The following is a 16,870-nucleotide window of genomic DNA, read 5'->3' on the forward strand; positions in this document are numbered from 1 at the left end:
CTATTGTAAAGGTCATGGTATAATAGATAGCCAGGAAGGGACACACAACAGCATGGGGATATTAATGACATGTGCAGGACATCATTGGCCTAATATGGTCATGTGGTCAACGTCATTGACCTAATATGGCCATGGGGCCATAAAAGGTCAGTGATGTCATGGGCATCTCTGCCCATTTGTATACATACAGCTGCATGGCAGGGAATGAATCAGCTGCAGCTGATTGGCCTGGTACAGATAGATTCCTTCTCGGTTTGGCCAAACACGAGTTAAGACTGAACCCAAGCTCTTCCTTAGTTTTGACTGGAACTGGGCTTTAAAATGGAAGTAAAGTCAGTAACTTAACAGTTATTATTACTATTATTTATATGGCGCAGTGCTTTACAGCATGAGAGCACACAGTACATTTACAATACAATTCAATATGGGAAGAATCAGAGGGCCCTGCTTGTTAGAGCTTTCAATCTATAATGGAGGGTTGTCATTTATTTTCTGAAAAGTTTAATTGTAATTGTATGTCATATGACTTTGTATTCCTTTGTACTTCATATTAAGTATACAATAAAAACTTATTGCAAAAAACAAAAACAAAATACAAAAAGGTAATAACTTTGGATGATGAGCTGATGGAGAAACTAAAAGTACAGTTGTTAGGGGGAGGCAGAATAGGCTTCTCTAAAGAGAAGGGTTTTCGGGATTGGCTAAAAGCAAACAGGGTAAGAGATAATCAGACAGATAGGGGTAAGGAGTTCCATAGGATGGGAGAGGCTTGGGAAAAGTCCTGGAGGTGAAAATGGGAGGAGGTGACAAGGGAGCTGGAGAGCAGGAGATCTTGGGAGGAATAAGGGAATAAGTAGATTAGTATTTTGAGACTAGGCTAGTGATAGAGGTGGGGGCTGAGTTGTGAATGGCTTTGAAAGTTGTTGTTAGTATTTTGAATTTAATTTGTTGGGTGAGCAGAAACCAATGGAGGGATTGACAGAGAGGAGTAGCAGACATGGGACAGTTGGTAAGTTGGATAAGCCTGGCACAAGTATTCATGAATGACTGAAAGGGGGATAGTGTATGTAAAGGTAAGCCAATGAGAAAGGAGTTGCAGTAATTGAGACAAGAGATGACCAGGAAGTAAACTAAGAGCTTTGTGGTGTCATTGGTTAGAAAAGGACGTATTTTGGAGATGTTGCAGAGGTTGAGGCGGCAAGAGATTGAAAAGTGATTGGAAGTGGGGCTTAAAGGATATATCAGAGTCCAAGATTACACCTAGGACCTTGGCATGTGGGAATTGGCTGATAGTTGTGCAATCGATCTTGACAGAGAAGTCAGGGAAAGAGGTACGTAGGGGAGAAAATCTTTTAAGCTTGGTTTTGGATAGACTGAGTTTGAGGAAGTGGTGTGACATCCACTGACAGGCAGGTTTTTTTTTTCTAACAGAAGAGACCCTAATGGTCTCTTCTGTCATAAATGTCCCCCCTGCATACCACACACGTGCAGCTTAGACCACACTCACAGGTCACTCTGCGTGGCATGGCAATGGGGAGTGATGTCACTTCGGGCCAATCAAGCAGCCAAAAATACAAAACACAAATGTAAAATCCATTGAAGATAGGAATGCAGAGGACCTGGGAGAGTCCTGACAGTTCATCTCTGAAGGGCTCCATTTGTAGGTAAGTATGTCATAATGTAGTAGTATGCAGTGCATACTACTACAATATGACATAAAGTGATTCTAAAGGTTAAACAAAAAAAAAAAAGCAAAAAAAAATGTACTTACCTGCTCTGTGCAATGGTTTTGTACAGAGCAGCTCCAATCCTCCTCCTCTCGGGTCCCCCACCGGTGCTCCTAGCTCCTCCTCCCTGCCAAGTATCCCCAATAGCAAGCCTCTTGCTTTGGGGGCACTCAAGCAGGCTCGCTCCCAAGCCGCACTCCTGTGAATGGACATTGTCCATTCAAATACAGAGCATGGCTTGCCCCCCCCCCACTTTCTTCTCATTGGCTTACTGGCCATGACAACAGCAGGAGCCAATGGCTCCCGCTGCTGTGTGAGCCAGTGAGGAGAGAGAGAGAGACCTGGAAGAGACCCAGCTCTCATACACATCACTGGATCGAGATGGGGCTCAGGTAAGTATAAGAGGGGCTGGGGGGGAGCTGCACCCAGAAGGTTTGTTTACCTTATTGCATTGAATGCATTAAGGTAGAAAAATGACCACTTTAACCGATAAAAACATTGCCAGAAGGTCTGACCCTTCACCTTTTTTTGTTTTTTTATGCACCCATTTGGAGTGATTTCCCATCACTTCTTATCCTAACATGAAATAAGGGAAAATATGCCTCATAGGAACACAGAAAAAGATCTTCAGAGGACCTTTAATATGTTGATGAGAAGGAATTTAAAATCATGAGCGCCATTTAGAGGGGCAAAGCCCATAGCCAAAGTGAATGATGAGATTAGAAGTAGCAGTGTCTTTTATACTGTGTGATGTTTTATCGGACATTTAACCATAACCCAAAGCACTGGGAGCAAGGGAAGATAATACTTGTAAGAAAACAGTGTTTTGGCAGAGGGACAGATGAATTGGCTGATTAGCCTCTGTGAAGTGACCACCCTGCTCAGGAACACAGAGATTGTAAATGCTTGCTAAAAAAAAAAGCCCATAAAAATATCACAGAGGCTCCAATCCTTCTCTGCTCTATCCAAAACAAAATACAATGTTTTGGCTGGAGTTGAACTTTAAAATAATATACCATGAAAAATTTCACAAGCCATTTTGTAATTCATTGTTATGAAAGCTAATGGGCTTCACTTACGCCTAGCAGCACTAGGGTTGTCGGTTCAAATCCCAACCATGGCACTAGCTTCCTGGAGTTTGCGTTGACCTGTATGGGTTTTCCTCCCACACTCCAAAGACATGCTTTTAGGTTAATTGTCTCCTGTCCTAATTGGGCCGAGTACGTGTATGTATGAATTTGAGTTAGAAATATTAGACTATAAGCTCCTTGAGTGCAGGGACTGATGTGAATGTAATATATATATATATATATATATATATATATATATATATATATATATATATATATATATATATATATATTAGCATATTAGTGCTGAGAATGAAAATGAGAATCATGATTTTTTCGCTTAGAATAAAAAGATCATGATTCTCGCGACGTAAAATCATTCACATTATACAAAAATAAAATGGGCTAACTTTACTGGTTAGTTTTTTTTTTATTATTATTATTTCCTTAAAGTAATTTTTTCAAAAAAAAAATTGCATTTGAAAGATCGCCGCGCAAATACAGTGTGAGATAAAGTATTGCAATAACCACCATTTTATTCTCTAGGGTGTCTACTAAATATATATATAATGTTTGGGGGTTCTAAGTAATTTTCTAGCAAAAAAAAAAAAAATTATTTTAACTTGAAACCAACAAATGTCAGAAAAGATTTAGTGTTTAAGTGGTTAAACTTTTTTCACTTACACAGGAAGCCTATTCCATTGACAAATTGTTACAAGGTTTATACTTATGTTCAACTGATAAAGAATATTTAGATTCTTGGCAGACTGCCCAGTTTTTCTCTTCCTTTCTTTTGAGGGCTGTGGCTTCAGAAGAGCAGAGAGAATTCTTTGCATAGAAAGAATTGTGAAACACTTTAGTCAAGATCGCAATAAAGATTCTTGACGATTAATTGTGCAGCTCTTATATATATATATATATATATATATATATATATATATATATATATATATATGTGTGTGTGTGTGTGTGTGTACTTTATAAGTATCTGTAATAAATAAGCTGATCTCTGTGGGAAAAAAATCATCTTAAGGCAAAAAAACTTTTTTTTGCGGCCCCCACAATCCCAAGACTTAAAGCAGAATATAACCCTTAAATTCCTTCCCCCTTAAATTACTTTTCCATTTCAATCTGAAGACGCTGTAATTTTGTAAAACTGTCAAAGCAATATGGCAAATTGAGAACTGTAATTTCCTGCTTGTGTGATTGGCTCACTAATTTTCTCCGAAATCTGCACTAAGATACAAATAACATTTTAACCAGCCTCTGCAATGGGAATTCGGTGAGATACTCCTTAAGGGTTGCTTCTAAAGGGATGACGACCCTGCACCTTTGCTCATTAGAATACTGAAAATTCACTAGGTGGTTATAATAAACTAGACCTTCCCATTCAGAAATCAGGCTGGGTTCGCACTATTGCGAATTGGATGTGGAATCTCCACATCTAATTCACAATAGCAGGAGATTGTTACCGGCGCTCTGTGGAGCGGGTTCACTTATCTCTGCTCCGGCTCCAGTCTTTTGGTCTGTTTCAGGTCCAAATTCAGCCCAAAATTCAGCCTGAAATCGGACCTGGAACAGTTAACCAGGACGCACAGGACCCCTGCTGTGAGCCACATGGGCATGCAGTGTGAATCGAGCCTTAGTCTTGAAAGGACTTAGGCTTGGTTCACACATGACCAGCTGCGGGTTTGTGTTCACCGGTTCAGGTGTGATTCAGGACCACATTTTTCCCTGAATTCGCACCTGAACCGGACACAAAAACTGACCCTTTTCAAAAATGCACCGCGGCCACCTCCGACATGTGTGAACTGGCTCCATTAAGAGCTTTTCACATTCACATGTCATGCTAATTGGATGCAGTCTAAAATGCATTAATTTTCGCATATATGTGAACCCAGCCTAAGTGGAACAACTTTTTCATCAGAACAGAAAAAAGTAGGACTCTGCTACAAAGTTTGTTAAAATCTTTGCAATGTACACAGATCATCCAGAGGGGTTTGCTTTTTTCTTAACATAAGTAGGATTGAACTCCGGGACATTAAAAAAATGTCCTTGCAGTATCCCCCCAACACACACACACACACATTTCAAGGGTTAATTGCTTCTTAAAACTGAATTCCGGGTTTGTTTGCAAAAATTGTTTCTTTGGGGTCCTCCTTGCATTGGTAAATGGTCAAATGACCATTGTAAATGATCATTACAAGGGTAAATGGTCATTATTTTAAGCGATAGCTATAGAGGTTATATAATATTACTTACTGTCCTCCCTTCTCCAGCTAGCTTGAGCAGGGTCCTCTTCTGCCTGGTGCTCTGGGGAGCGGGTGGTCCCTCGGCATCATCACATACAATGCAGGGCTATTAAGCCTACATTGTTTGTGGAAGAGAGCATGAAACTGTGGCTAAGAGCGCCTTTGAGGGTCATTAGCACTGGACCAGCATGGATGGAGGAAACCTGCTGGAGCCAGGAATAAGGTAAGTATTATGCCTTGTACACACGGTCGGACATTCCGACCACAAAATCTGTTGGATTTTTCTGACGGATTTTGTCCAAAACTGGTGTTGCATACACACGGTCAGACAAAGTTGTCAGAAAATCTGATCGTTCGGAACGTGGTGACGGAGAGGCTAGTAGCCAATAGCTTTGGTCTCGTAATTTGATTTGAGCATGCGTGGCACTTTGTCTATCGGAATTCTCTACAAACGATCGGAAAAAGTCCAATCAGATTTTTTTGTCTGAAAATTTTAAATCCTGCTCTCAAATTTTTTCCGGCGGAATTTCGAGCGGAATTTCGAGCGGATTTTCCAACAATATAATCCGATCGGAATTTCGGACCGCGTGTACAAGGCATTACTCTTATTCATTAAACCCCTGCCGCAGGGGCGGATCCAGGGTCTAGTCTCGGGAGGGGCACTGCTAGAAAATGTTTTTTTTGGGGGCAATTTATATGAGAAATGGCTGGTATTGGCGCTTCAATCATCACAGCACCATAGTTGTTATGGTGTCAGGATGATTGAAGCACATTATTTCTATTATTACATTGTAATACAAAAATAAATGGTTCAACGCACCATAATGCAGAATCAGTGGGAGCCCTGAGGGTGTCACTTGCCACGTTGCCTGCCACCAAATGCGGATTGTCACTTGCCACGTCACTTGCCACACACTGCACATTGTCACTTGCCACACACTGCGCATTGTCACTTGCCACATCACTTGCCACACACTGCACATTGTCACTTGCCACGTCACTTGTAACCAAATGCGGATTGTCACTTGCCACATGACCTGCCACACATTACGGATTGTCACTTGCCACACTTTGCAGATTGTCACTTGCCCCTTCGGCTGCCACACATTGCGGATTGTCACTTGCCACGTAGCCTGCCACACATTGCGCATTGTCACTTGCCACGTAGCCTGCCACACATTACGGATTGTCAATTGCCATGCAGCCTGCCACACATTGCGAATTGTCACTTGCCACGTAGCCTGCCACACATTGCGCATTGTCACTTGCCACGTAGCCTGCCACACATTACGGATTGTCACTTGCCACGCAGCCTGTCACACATTGCGGATTGTCACTTGCCACGCAGCCTGCCACACATTGCGGATTGTCACTTGCCACGTAGCCTGCCATACATTGCAGATTGTCCCCTGCTGTGTCACTGGTCTTTTGCTGTGTCCCAGAGTGAAGTTAGGCAGCAGAGAGATAATGTAATCTCTCTGCTGCCCACTGCTTCCCGCACAGTGCAGAGATGCAGGGCAGTGAGAGATGATGTCATCTCCCTGCTCCCCTGCCCACCGGCTTCCTGATTGGCCAGCAGCCTACTCACACACTGAGCCACCCAGCTTCCCCCCCCCCCCCTGCGCTGTCACCCGCTGAACTGCCCGCCCTGCTGTCACCCACGGAACCCACCCGCAGAACCGCCCGCCCACGCTGTCACCCGCGGAACCGCCTGCCCACGCTGTCACTCGCGGAACCGCCCGCGCTGTCACCCGTGGAACCGCTCGCCCGCCCTGTCACCCGCGGAATGAGACCCGCGGAACTGCCGGCCCGTGCTCTCAGAGGGGGCAATTGCCCTGTTGCCCCCCCTGGATCCGCCCCTGCCCTGCCGTATGGGGCCTCCAATGTAAAGGGTTTTTTTTCAGCCCAGAGTTCAGCTTTAACCAAAGTGGAATTCCTCTTTAATTATTAAACAAGCAGGATGAAAAATAACTAAGAGAGGTATCTAAGTACCACTAATTCAGATCATCCTATCAACACTGTAAAGAATACAGTACATAACTTGAGATAACAAATATATTTGCTGGGGGCTGTGTTTTGCAAAGGGCTTTCAATCTAAATGAATAGCTCGGTGTCAGCACATTGTATATTTTCCTCCATTCCATGTTATGAGTGAGTGTAAATAAATCAGCATCTGCAGGGAGGCACGCTCTAGCACCTTATGTGCTATTCAGAAAATGTTAATAGACCACTATGCTACCTTCCAAAGATGTTTGAACTTAAAACACAAGGGGAGATTTGAAAATCCCACAGGGTAACAAACAAGCAGTCAATGACAGGACTGCTGATATTTATCAATTCCCTTCATCACTTTCCTGACATCCCCTATAATGACTTTAGGAGTTAAACTACTTGAAGGAAGGCTAGCTCCATCTGAAGGGCACACTCCAGAACTTCAGGGATTCTACAACTACTATACAAGTAATGGGCAGGGGGCTCTGCCATGCACTCTATCAACCTCTTCCATACCAGATGATCAATATTCAAACAGCTGGTCAATGATCCAAACTACAAGCATAAAATAAACTACAATCCTAAAGACATAAACAAGTATATTCCTATTTCATGAAATTGGTATAAAACTGTAACTCTGCACAAGCAATTGGCATGGGGCTCTGCCATGCACTGGTTGCATTAACCTCTTCCATACTAGATGATCAATAGTTACACAGCTGCTTAAGAATCCAAACGACAAGTGCAAAATAAATTGAAATTCTAAAGACATACATACTGTATATTATACTCCACTTTCAGTAAATATTTCATAGACTGTAAATCTGCAAGCAATGGATAAGCACCACTGCCATACACGTGCTCTATTAACCTCTTCCATACTAGATGATCAATAGTTCAGCTGGTTAAGCATCCAAACTACAACCACAAAATAAACTGAAACCCCAAAACCATAAACATTAATATTCAATAAACTGTAAATCTGCACAAGCAATGGGCAATGAGCTCCGCCATGCACTGACTCTATTAACCTCTTCCATACCAGATGATCAATAGTTGCTTGAGAATCCAAACTGCAAGCGGAAAATAAAGTAAAACAATAAAGACCTAAATACAGTATTTACTGTATATTCAACCTTCAGTAAATAGTTCATAGGCTGTAAATCTGCACAAGCAATAGATAAGCACCACTGCCATGCTATGGCTCTATTAACCCCTTTTATACCAGTTGATCAATACAGCTGGTCAAAGATCCCATACTACTAGCACAAATTAACCTGCAATCCCAAAGGCTATATTTATATTAGGAAATAATTATATTTATATAAATTTTTCAGTAAATAGTTATTTAACTGTACAACTGCACATGCAATAGGCACTGCCTCTATTAACCTCTTCTAAACCAGATTATCAACAGTTACACAGCTGCTCAAGGATCCAAACTACAAGCACAGCAACTGAACCCTTAAATACATAAACCATGATATCCCATTTTAATTAATAGTTATTAAACTGTAAGTCTGCAAAAGTAATGGGCAGGGAACTCTGCATGCAGTGGTTCTATTAACCTCTTCCATACCAGATGATCAATACAGCTGGTCAAAGATCCTAAACTACATGCACAAACTGAAACTCCAAAGCCATACATGTTTATATTGCATGTTCAGTAAATAGTTATTATACTGTAAATCTGGAGTTCCCCCATGCACTGGCTCCATTAACCCCTTCTACACCAGATGATCAATAGTTTTAAAGCTGTCCAACAATCCAAATTGCAAGCACAAACTAAACTGCAAACCTAAATACATAACCATTTGTATTCCATTGTAATTCATAAATAGTTATTAAGCTGTAATTCTGTGCAAGCAATGGACAAGGAGTGCTGCCATGCACTGGCTCTCTTAACCCTTTGCATACCAGGTGATCAATAGTTACACAGCTGGTTAAGGATCCATTCTACAGGTAAAAAAAATAAACTGAAACCCCAAAAACATAAACATGAAATATTTCATTTGTATTTGCTAATAAAATGTAAATCTGTGCAAGCAACGGGCAAGAATTTCTGCCATGCACTGGCTTTTTTAACCCTTTTCATACCAGATGATCAATAGCTACACAGCTGGTCAAGGATCCATTTCACATGCATAAAATAAACTGAAACCCCAAAAACATTAATACTTAAAAATGGAATATGAATGTTTATTAAACTGTAAATCTGCACCATCAATGAGCTCTGTCATTCACTGACTCTATTAACCTCTTCCATGCCAGATGATCAATAGTCACACAGCTGGTCAAGGATCCAATTCTACAGGTAAAAAATAAACTGAAACCCCCCAAAACATAACCATTAATAATCCATTTGTATTAGCTATTAAACTGTAACTCTGCACAAGCAATGGGCAAGAATTTCTGCCATGCACTGGCTTTTTAACCCTTTTCATACCAGATGACCAATAGCTACATAGCTGGTCAATGATCCAAACTACAAGCACAGAGTAAACTGAAACCCCAAAGACATAAATATTTATATTCCATTTTAAGCAAATAGTTACACTGTAAATGATATTTAGAAACATCTGCTAGATGAAAGAAACAATGTATCTGCTGTAAGTACATAAACAATGTTGCAAAGCTGGAAAAGAGTCATGTGACTTCCTAGAGTCTGCAGTGACAGATCCTGACAGCTCACCTTCCTAGAACTTGCTCCCACGTCTACTCCACATCAATCTTTATGGATCAGCTGAATGGAGAAGACAATGTCCAGAAATTGAACAGAGAGGTGATATGGAGTGTTCAGATCTTCATGACCTCTTGTGATCCCCCTGGGTCTGCCTGGGAGAAGAGGGCATCATGATGAGGATGATGATGATGATGATGAGTGTGTGGCTTTGCTGTAACCAACAGCAGGAGACCTGATCAGCTCCTGGAATACAGCTGAGAGCTGCCTGCCTTCCTAATGCACCAGTCAAGCGGCTGAATGAAAATGCAACAGGTCTGTAAGAAGTGTCAGAGCAAGAGCAGACAGCCACCGGCTGGCACCACCTACTGGGCGTCCTGGAGAAGTGCAGGGAGGCACTGCTTTAAGGGTTCCCTATGGAAAAGGAGCTGAGAGCAGACAGACATACTCCTGTAATACAGTAGCTGAAGCCAAAATAAGAAAAAAAAAGGCAGGGTTCCTGGTAGCTCTTAGACTTTAAGAGGCCCAGGGGCAACTTGATCTGAAGGATTTCCATCTTAGCTTCTTTACATTTTTCAATTTTAACCTCTAAGGGGTAGCATAAAATGAGTCCCAGGTAATACACTATATATAATGAATATTGGATATTGGGACAGAATAACTGCAGGGAACATTCTCAGCTTACCTTACCTAATTCATTTACCTAAGCCCTTATTTATTTTTATTTTATTTTTACATCATTATCCTATTTTATATTATGATTATTATTTATTTTATCCTTTTTTTTCCTGCACCTTTTTGGCAACAGAGGCAGAGCCTGTTTAAGCATTAATACTGCAATGATTTCTAAGAGAAAGAATATGCGTATCTAGTGCAAATCAATCTTTATTTTTTCTGCAACTCCAGACACACAAAATACCCTGCCGGCAGCGTTCATGATGGACTAAAGTGGGGATAGCCTATTTAGAGGTAAGCCAATGAGAAGGGTGTTGCAGTAGTCAAGGCCAGAGATGACCAATAATTTTTTACACCATTATTTTTATTATTTATTTTATTTACTAATTGTATTTTTCCTGCACCATTTCGGCAATGCAGACAGGGCATGTATAAGCCTACCTTACCTAATCCGTATTTACTAAAGTAAGCATGTATTTTGTTATCTCTTTCTTTTTTTTTTCATTATTTTATTTTATTTTGTTATTATTATTATTGTTATTATTATTATTATGTAATCCTTTTTTCCTGCACCTTTTTGGCAAGAGAGGCAAGGCATTATTACCACAATGATTTCTAATAGAAGGCAATGTAGGTTTAGCTAGTGTGAATCATTCATGGACTTCTTTTTTTCTGCAGTTGCAAACACAAAGAAATACCTATTCCTCTTGTAATAAATTGCATTGTCACCCATCAGTGGAACACAGCAGTGGCGGCTGGTGCTTTATTTTTTGGGGGGGGGGGGGGCGCAAACAAACAAAAATACTGAACCCCACATCAATTGAAGCCTTACTGTGCCCATCAAATGCAGCCACTGTGCCTATCAAATGCAGCCATTGTGCTCATCAAACGAAGCCACTGTGCCCATCAAATGCAACCACTGTGTCCATCATATGCAGCCACTGTGCCCATCATATGCAGCCACTGTGCCCCATCATATGCAGCCACTGTGCCCCACCATATGCAGCCACTTGTGCCCAGTCTATGCAGCCACTTGTGCCCAGTCTATGCAGCCACTTGTGCCAATCAAATGCAGCCACTTGTGCCCATCATATGCAGCCATTTTGTGCCCATCAAATGCAGCCACTTGTGCCCGTCAAATGCAGTCACTTGTGCCCATCAAATGCAGCCAGGCTTGGCTTTCACTTCACTAACCCCCTCCTCCCCCCGTGGCTGGTCCAGCAGCACTTACCGCTCATGTGGCGGGGCTCTGCTCCTCTCCTGGAGTGACGGGGCTCTCCTCCTCGGTGGCTCTCCTCCTTGGCAGGAAGAGCAGGCTCTGCTCCTCGGTGGCTCTCCTCCTCAGCTGGAAGCGGCGGCTCTCCTCCTTGGCAACTCTCTTCCTTAGCATCTCTCTTCCTCAGTTGCTCTCTTCCTCGGCAGGAAGCGCCGACTGCAGCTGTGTCTGCTTGGCTCCTTAGGCTTCCTCCGCCGTGATCTCCTCTCCCACCAAAGCGTTAGGCATCCAATAGGATCATCTAATGCTTTGAGCAATCGGGAGAGAGGTTTCACTGACCTGCCTGCTGATTGACAGGGAGGATCGTTAGTGTGAAAATAGCAAAAATTAATTTGCTATGCCACACAACAGGGTGGAATTGGGACACAGTGCTCTGCGCCCCGAGCCCACCCTATTTTGAAGGCTATTAGAGCCCCTGCTTCAAAATACACACCCCTTGCCTATCCCCGCCATAGTATTTCATGTGTATGGTGTCCTGACAGGGGCCAGGCACATGAATAGGGAGGGTGGCAGAGGTTATGGGGGGCAGCGCCTGTGCGCCCACAAGGCACAGGCCGCCACTGCATCACAGCTATTCTGCTCTTATAAACTTCTCAAGGGATAGCATGTTTTTTTTTTAAAGAGGAACTAAACTCAACAAGATATTCACCTCCACCTTTCAGTGTTTTTCGATGGTTAAATCTCTCACCAGGCTCTGTCATCTTCTTCCCAGGCTACTTCTGGGTAATGGTTTTTGACCTCTTGGTTGGCCAGGGGGGATATATTGAGATCTTCATCATGCCAGCACAGCCACAGTCTGATGGCAATACATGCTGAGCTGCACATGTGTAGCTCATTGTGCATTCAATAGAATACTGTGAGCAGGCAGATAGGCCTGATTGCGTGCTATTTTTTTATTGCAGGTTTAGTTCCACTTTAGGATTGGCACTTTTTTTCTTCAGTGGAGAAGAGAACAGAATGTTATAAGCATTGAATGGCCGTGATGTACAAAGGCATAAAGAGAAGGGATGTGATCTAGCAAGATTACAGCTTTCTCTTATCTACCTCCCAATGAAAAAACACAGCAGACCGGAAAAACAAAACATGCTATAAACATAGTTGGTGTCCCTTGTACCATCTAGGGCCGGTTCACCCCACAAAAACGCACTCCAGATCTGTTCCGGATGTGTTTCTGCATTTTTGATGCATTCCGTTGTGTTTTTGGTGCGTTTCCGGATGCATTTCATGTGCTTTTTTTTTTCTTTTTTTTCCTGTTTTTTTTTTCACTATACTAGAGTCCAGTGTGTTTTTGATGCATTTTTGATGAGTTCCGGTGCGTTTTTATGCGTTTTACTGCATTCCAGTAGAGTCCAGTGGAGGAAAAATGCAGCATGTTCTACATTTTTTTCTGAAACTGAAAATCCCTGGAACTGACTGCACTGGTGTGAACTATGTCATTGGAAACCATATAACCTACTTTCCATGTGTTTTTGATGCAGAACAAAAATGCACTGGACTGCATGTGGTGTGAAATGGCCCATATACAGTATATACTGTATATATTGTGAGTCCCTGCCACTATGTGAATTTTGGTAATGGTTGGAAAAATGATCTTGGATTTGCAGTCTAAGCCCACGTACACACGGTCGGAGATTTTGGCAACCAAATCCGTCGGATTTTGCCCGTCGGATTTAGTCCGACGGATTGTGTCCAAAACTGTTGCATACACACGGTCGGGCCAAGTTGGCGAAAAATCCGATCTTTCAGAACGTGATGACGTAATTTCGTTACGATGGGACTACATTCAGGCTAGTAGCCAATAGCTTTCATGTAGGAATTTGATCTGAGGTCCGATCAAAATGCTCTACACATGATCGGATTAGGTCCGTCCGGCCCAGTTGGTCAGGAAATATTTCCAACATGTTGGAAAATTGGGTCAGACGGAGATTCGGACGGAATCAGTCCGATGCATACCACACACAGTCGGATTATCTGACGACACGGTCCGATAAGACTCATTCCGACAGATTCTCCGACCGTGTGTACAAGGGCTGAGAGGCTCCAGCACAAGTTTAGCAGACAAAACGAAGTTTTAAGTTTTTTCTGGGTTTGGTAGTCCTGGATTGGGGCCAGGAGTTTGAAGGTTCCAAAATGTCTTAGGTGGGAAGGAACCTTCAATCTCGTGTCCAGGTTTTCCTGGAGTTCTACAGGTTGTGTGTGTGTCCAGGTGCATACATTTGTTATGAACAAGGTGTGGCGAGTGCAGTTGCTGCCGTTTGGAGAGAGTGTATGAAGATAGTGGTGTGTTCCAGACAGGAGGGGTGATATTCTTGGTAGACCAGGAGCAGCCTATCTTATCCATGCAGCCGGCGCATTTCAGCGTGCATGAGTTCCAACAGTGGGGGTTGGGGGGAGGATTGAAGCACCTGATTAGAGCCAGAGGCTCTAATAGGCTTCAAAATAGTGTGGGCTCGGGGTGCAGAGCGTTGCTCTACGAGCCCACCCAGGTGTGTTACACTAGCAAATTAATATTTGCTATTGAAACACTGATCCTCTTCCCGGCCAATCAGGAAGTGGGTATGAGACCCGCTTCCGGATTGGCCAAAAAGAGAAGCGTCCTGATTGGCTGCCAATTAGGAGGGAGGAAATGGAAGCCGCAGAGAGCAGGGGAAGTGGAAGTACCTGCCACTGTGATGACCGCGAAGAGTATGGGAAGGGGAAGCTGCTGCCAATATGGTGACAGTGGAGATCGGGGATGCCACCAGTGAAGCCCAGAAGTAGCACTGCCCGCCAATAGAAGGGGTAAGTGCTCCAGAACTGACCAATGTCCGGAGTGATGCATACCAGCACATTATGCTTTTGCCTTGCAAGTAAGGCAAGAAGAAAAAAAACTAAATACCAGGATTTACAACCGCTTTAAAAGTGAATCCAAACCCAAGAACAAAAATTGATAGTACTGCAGCTTACCAGTCTTTAGATGCATTTTTTTTCACACTTTTTTTCCCTTTATTTTAACCCAGTAATTCTTCTAATAATATACCTACTGTCCTAGAGTGGCAGTAGTACTGAGCAGTGTTGCTATCCTAGAACAGGGAGTGTGTTAGGACCCCATGACACCTCCTTTTCTTCTCCACAACATAAAAGGGATGTTTTGTAGTTCATGGAGATAGCAGGGAGCACTGCTGACTGATAACAGTGGCGGCTGGTGCTACATATTTTGGAGGGGGCGGCAAACAACCCCCAGTCCACACTCAGCCCTCCACGGTCCCCTCGCACTCAGCCCCTCCACGGCTTCCTCGGCTTCTCCTCCTGGCCTAATTGGAGAAGAACCTGGAAGACAAGTAGGTGGGAGCACCCCGAGCCCAACCTTTTTCAAGCCAAGTAGAGCCTCTGGCTCTAATGATGTGATTTGAGAAAAAAAAAAACCTCAAAGAAACCTATGATTCCGGTGCCCCACATGCATCCCCGCATGAAAACTAGGGGCTGGCGCCCCTGCACTCGTTACGGACCAGCCACTCCTGCCAGAGAGTATAGGAAGTATAGCTCATAAGATTTGTGCACTTGCTGAACAGATATAAAAAATGCTATCAATGTTATAACAGACCAAAAGGGAGCAAGTAAGAGTTTACACTTTATTTGAAAGGTTTAATGTTGTAAAACACTTTTGGGAGTTAAAAAGTGCATTTTATAGAGTGATCTTTACATGAAACTAAAAAGAGGGACTAGAAAGGATAAAAGAGGGACAGCGTTATTTAGTCTAAATTGATGAACAGTTGGGAAGTAGGTCAATCTTGAATAATAATAACATTAACAACAATTATAATAATAAAAGGTTAAAAATCAGCAGACTGCCAATGGGAATTTTATTCTTGCATTTTCTGTTAGCAGAGGGGAATCCCAATCCAAGTGTTTCCCATGATAGCAGTTTATTTTAGTATTCTGAGTATGCTTATGTTACTATTTCAACATTGAATTCAAAACATTTCTATTTTTTACTGTTTTGAAAAAGCAAACACAAAAACTGAGTTATGGCTAGATCATAATGCTATGTAAATGACAAAGTTTTTGAAGTAGCAGTCGACCAAAAAATAATAAAACAAACTTCCAATTGTGTTTTCCATGTGTGTTTCAAGAATTTGTTTACTTGCTTTTAAGAGCCTATTCACACCAGAATGTGAACTCTAGGGCCTCTGGCAAAAACTATAGCTTCTGTCACTTTTGGTGGGCAGTAAACCTGCCAAACGCGACCAATTCATGTGGATAGGAAAGTGTCACAAATGCCCGCAAGTGTGATTAAAATTTGCGGTGAGGAGGCATCATATTCACCGCTTGTCAAACGCCTCTGAAAAGCAATCCAGGTGCATGCGCTGCGTTTTGCAGTTATGTTTCCACACGCTGCATTGCATTTTTAGGTGCATTGCATTGTGTTTTTTAGTGCATTACAGGGTTTTTTGTTTACCTACTATACTTTGACTATGCCTTATTTCTTGCGAAGTCATATTTTTCTTCTATGGGCTTCTCTTTGTTTGTCCTGTAAAGAATCCCTCTGGAGTATCTTCTTAGATCAGCTTGTTTGGTCTGACAAAAAGAGACATGGCTGAGAGTGGAGCCTTTGCACTCCAAATATATTGCAAAGCGAGATAAGGCTATATTTGCATAGGCGCTTTGCCCTGGTGCGAGTGGAAGTGGCAGGAATCTGCTGACTCCTGCTTCTGTTTTTAACACCTGTGCTGCTAACTAGCTGTGGATGCCAACCTGTCATTAAAGTTTATGGCCGCAGTTATTAGTGGCTGTTCGCACAGCCAGTGATTACCTGCTGTGATTACTGTTGGGCGCAAACAAAGAGCATCCAGCAGTGATCACTGCAGGCAAACACTGGCTGTGCGAACAGCCATGAATAGCTGCGGCCGCTGGCAAACTGTGAGTAAAGTGTACAGGTAGGCAGCCACAGTTAGCCACTCCACAGGTCTCAAAAACAGCAGCCGCAATCAGCAGACTCTTGTAACTGCCATTTGCACCTTTTGCCATGTTTTCCAATGCAGTCACATGAAAGCAGAGCCATGGCTGACAACAGGGCTAACCGGGGGCCATTTGGCCACTCGGGCACTGCCTGAGGACCCCGGACCACTAGGGGCCCCATCAAGGTTGCCAGCCTCAGTAAAACCAGTATGTAAAAATCTGTGTTTTCTTTTTACATCTGTCTCTGAAATGCCACTTAC

The 16,870-nt window shown here is 42.7% G+C and overlaps 1 protein-coding gene across 1 annotated transcript in view; it reads right to left on the reverse strand.

Moving 5' to 3' along the window:
• Window positions 1–10,051, reverse strand: part of ADAMTSL3 (ADAMTS like 3) — a 712,540-nt gene extending 702,489 nt beyond the window's left edge. The window contains exon 1 of the mRNA XM_077470182.1: window positions 9,734–10,051. The gene's annotated coding sequence lies outside the window, so the exon portion shown is untranslated. The remainder of the gene's footprint in view (window positions 1–9,733) is intronic.
• Window positions 10,052–16,870: the final 6,819 nt, after the last annotated feature.

The sequence above is a fragment of the Lithobates pipiens genome, unplaced genomic scaffold (assembly GCF_037356315.1).
Source record: "Lithobates pipiens isolate NorthernLeopardFrog02 unplaced genomic scaffold, aLitPip1_a1.2 Scaffold_8, whole genome shotgun sequence".
Classification (NCBI taxonomy): Eukaryota; Metazoa; Chordata; class Amphibia; order Anura; family Ranidae; genus Lithobates; species Lithobates pipiens.